Here is a 5295-nt window from a genome sequence, read left to right on the forward strand (position 1 = left end):
GCTACAACAGACATAAAAACAGTAAAGTCTGAACCTGCACTCTCTCCTGAGGACACTGCCACTTTGTCGTCAACTCCATCTATTCAGACACTTTCCACAACTGCAATTAGTCTTCCATCTGAAAGTCTTACCACCACAATATTTTCCACACTGTCGTCCTCACCCACTTCATTTGAAGAAACAAGCATGCCTTCTGAAACACCATCATCTTCCTTCAGCACTTCATTTTCAACAGTTCTGACTTCAGAAAACATCTCAACCCCAATGACAGATGACTTGACAACTAGTACATCACAAACATCTACAAAACTACTGACAACAACAACAGAGTCTTCACCAGCTCAAGAATCCAGTACAGAAACTATTAGTCTTTCTACAGGGGAACAAATATCGTCCTCTGCTTCAACAGGACCAAAGACTTTATTTACTACTAAGCTTTCCACTCAAGCAGTTACTTCTACTACAAATGAGGAAACTGGTACTTTTTCTACAAAACCATCAACATTCCTGACTACTGTCCCATCCACCATTTTACCACTCTCAACAACTCCAGAAGGTTTGTTAACAACGCAAACCAGTCATCTTCCCACTACAACTTCTGAGCTACCAGCTACAACAGCAATACAAACAGTGATGTCTGAATCAACACTCTCTCCTGAGGTGAATAACACTGTGTCATCAACACCAATGCCTAAAACTATTTCAACAAGTTCCACCAGTCCTACTTCAGAAATTGTTAGCACCTCGATATTTTCCACCCTTTCAACTAGAGCTACTTCAGTTAAAGAAACAAGCGAGCCTTTAGAGACATCATCATTACATTCCTCAAGCTCAGCTGCTTCAACCGCTCCAACTACTGAAAATGTCTCTTCCACCGTTACAGACCATGCTTCGACTCTTATGTCACAGGCATCAACACAGCTACCATCAGTACCAACAGAGACATCACCATCACAAGAACCCAGTACCACACAAACTAGTAACCATTCAACAAGCAAACAAATATTGTCTTCTACATCAACGGGAGCAAGGACTGTCTTCACTTCTGAGATTTCCACAGAAGCTGCAACTTCCACCAGAACTGAAGAAACGGGCACAATTTCTACAGAACCCTCAACAGCCTTTTCAACTATTTCATCCACTTCTGTACCACAGATTACAACTTCAGAAGTTTTATTAACAACCACAAAAACTAGTCATCTTCCTGCTACAACTTCTGAACTACCTGCTACAACAGACATAAAAACAGTAAAGTCTGAACCTGCACTCTCTCCTGAGGACACTGCCACTTTGTCGTCAACTCCATCTATTCAGACACTTTCCACAACTGCAATTAGTCTTCCATCTGAAAGTCTTACCACCACAATATTTTCCACACTGTCGTCCTCACCCACTTCATTTGAAGAAACAAGCATGCCTTCTGAAACACCATCATCTTCCTTCAGGACTTCATTTTCAACAGTTCTGACTTCAGAAAACATCTCAACCCCAATGACAGATGACTTGACAACTAGTACATCACAAACATCTACAAAACTACTGACAACAACAACAGAGTCTTCACCAGCTCAAGAATCCAGTACAGAAACTATTAGTCTTTCTACAGGGGAACAAATATCGTCCTCTGCTTCAACAGGACCAAAGACTTTATTTACAACTAAGCTTTCCACTCAAGCAGTTACTTCTACTACAAATGAGGAAACTGGTACTTTTTCTACAAAACCATCAACATTCCTGACTACTGTCCCATCCACCATTTTACCACTCTCAACAACTCCAGAAGGTTTGTTAACAACGCAAACCAGTCATCTTCCCACTACAACTTCTGAGCTACCAGCTACAACAGCAATACAAACAGTGATGTCTGAATCAACACTCTCTCCTGAGGTGAATAACACTGTGTCATCAACACCAATGCCTAAAACTATTTCAACAAGTTCCACCAGTCCTACTTTAGAAATTGTTAGCACCTCGATATTTTCCACCCTTTCAACTAGAGCTACTTCAGTTAAAGAAACAAGCGAGCCTTTAGAGACATCATCATTACATTCCTCAAGCTCAGCTGCTTCAACCGCTCCAACTACTGAAAATGTCTCTTCCACCGTTACAGACCATGCTTCGACTCTTATGTCACAGGCATCAACACAGCTACCATCAGTACCAACAGAGACATCACCATCACAAGAACCCAGTACCACACAAACTAGTAACCATTCAACAAGCAAACAAATATTGTCTTCTACATCAACGGGAGCAAGGACTGTCTTCACTTCTGAGATTTCCACAGAAGCTGCAACTTCCACCAGAACTGAAGAAACGGGCACAATTTCTACAGAACCCTCAACAGCCTTTTCAACTATTTCATCCACTTCTGTACCACAGATTACAACTTCAGAAGTTTTATTAACAACCACAAAAACTAGTCATCTTCCTGCTACAACTTCTGAACTACCTGCTACAACAGACATAAAAACAGTAAAGTCTGAACCTGCACTCTCTCCTGAGGACACTGCCACTTTGTCGTCAACTCCATCTATTCAGACACTTTCCACAACTGCAATTAGTCTTCCATCTGAAAGTCTTACCACCACAATATTTTCCACACTGTCGTCCTCACCCACTTCATTTGAAGAAACAAGCATGCCTTCTGAAACACCATCATCTTCCTTCAGGACTTCATTTTCAACAGTTCTGACTTCAGAAAACATCTCAACCCCAATGACAGATGACTTGACAACTAGTACATCACAAACATCTACAAAACTACTGACAACAACAACAGAGTCTTCACCAGCTCAAGAATCCAGTACAGAAACTATTAGTCTTTCTACAGGGGAACAAATATCGTCCTCTGCTTCAACAGGACCAAAGACTTTATTTACAACTAAGCTTTCCACTCAAGCAGTTACTTCTACTACAAATGAGGAAACTGGTACTTTTTCTACAAAACCATCAACATTCCTGACTACTGTCCCATCCACCATTTTACCACTCTCAACAACTCCAGAAGGTTTGTTAACAACGCAAACCAGTCATCTTCCCACTACAACTTCTGAGCTACCAGCTACAACAGCAATACAAACAGTGATGTCTGAATCAACACTCTCTCCTGAGGTGAATAACACTGTGTCATCAACACCAATGCCTAAAACTATTTCAACAAGTTCCACCAGTCCTACTTTAGAAATTGTTAGCACCTCGATATTTTCCACCCTTTCAACTAGAGCTACTTCAGTTAAAGAAACAAGCGAGCCTTTAGAGACATCATCATTACATTCCTCAAGCTCAGCTGCTTCAACCGCTCCAACTACTGAAAATGTCTCTTCCACCGTTACAGACCATGCTTCGACTCTTATGTCACAGTCATCAACACAGCTACCATCAGTACCAACAGAGACATCACCATCACAAGAACCCAGTACCACACAAACTAGTAACCATTCAACAAGCAAACAAATATTGTCTTCTACATCAACGGGAGCAAGGACTGTCTTCACTTCTGAGATTTCCACAGAAGCTGCAACTTCCACCAGAACTGAAGAAACGGGCACAATTTCTACAGAACCCTCAACAGCCTTTTCAACTATTTCATCCACTTCTGTACCACAGATTACAACTTCAGAAGTTTTATTAACAACCACAAAAACTAGTCATCTTCCTGCTACAACTTCTGAACTACCTGCTACAACGGACATAAAAACAGTAAAGTCTGAACCTGCACTCTCTCCTGAGGTGACTGCCACTTTGTCGTCAACTCCATCTATTCAGACACTTTCCACAACTGCAATTAGTCTTCCATCTGAAAGTCTTACCACCACAATATTTTCCACACTGTCGTCCTCACCCACTTCATTTGAAGAAACAAGCATGCCTTCTGAAACACCATCATCTTCCTTCAGCACTTCATTTTCAACAGTTCTGACTTCAGAAAACATCTCAACCCCAATGACAGATGACTTGACAACTAGTACATCACAAACATCTACAAAACTACTGACAACAACAACAGAGTCTTCACCAGCTCAAGAATCCAGTACAGAAACTATTAGTCTTTCTACAGGGGAACAAATATCGTCCTCTGCTTCAACAGGACCAAAGACTTTATTTACAACTAAGCTTTCCACTCAAGCAGTTACTTCTACTACAAATGAGGAAACTGGTACTTTTTCTACAAAACCATCAACATTCCTGACTACTGTCCCATCCACCATTTTACCACTCTCAACAACTCCAGAAGGTTTGTTAACAACGCAAACCAGTCATCTTCCCACTACAACTTCTGAGCTACCAGCTACAACAGCAATACAAACAGTGATGTCTGAATCAACACTCTCTCCTGAGGTGAATAACACTGTGTCATCAACACCAATGCCTAAAACTATTTCAACAAGTTCCACCAGTCCTACTTTAGAAATTGTTAGCACCTCGATATTTTCCACCCTTTCAACTAGAGCTACTTCAGTTAAAGAAACAAGCGAGCCTTTAGAGACATCATCATTACATTCCTCAAGCTCAGCTGCTTCAACCGCTCCAACTACTGAAAATGTCTCTTCCACCGTTACAGACCATGCTTCGACTCTTATGTCACAGGTATCAACACAGCTACTATCAGTACCAATAGAGACATCACCATCACAAGAACCCAGTACCACACAAACTAGTAACCATTCAACAAGCAAACAAATATTGTCTTCTACATCAACGGGAGCAAGGACTGTCTTCACTTCTGAGATTTCCACAGAAGCTGCAACTTCCACCAGAACTGAAGAAACGGGCACAATTTCTACAGAACCCTCAACAGCCTTTTCAACTATTTCATCCACTTCTGTACCACAGATTACAACTTCAGAAGTTTTATTAACAACCACAAAAACTAGTCATCTTCCTGCTACAACTTCTGAACTACCTGCTACAACGGACATAAAAACAGTAAAGTCTGAACCTGCACTCTCTCCTGAGGTGACTGCCACTTTGTCATCAACTCCATCTATTCAGACACTTTCCACAACTGCAATTAGTCTTCCATCTGAAAGTCTTACCACCACAATATTTTCCACACTGTCGTCCTCACCCACTTCATTTGAAGAAACAAGCATGCCTTCTGAAACACCATCATCTTCCTTCAGCACTTCATTTTCAACAGTTCTGACTTCAGAAAACATCTCAACCCCAATGACAGATGACTTGACAACTAGTACATCACAAACATCTACAAAACTACTGACAACAACAACAACAACAGAGTCTTCACCAGCTCAAGAATCCAGTACAGAAACAATTAGTCTTTCTACAGGG

This window comes from Bufo bufo, chromosome 1 (assembly GCF_905171765.1).
Source record: "Bufo bufo chromosome 1, aBufBuf1.1, whole genome shotgun sequence".
NCBI lineage: Eukaryota > Metazoa > Chordata > Amphibia > Anura > Bufonidae > Bufo > Bufo bufo.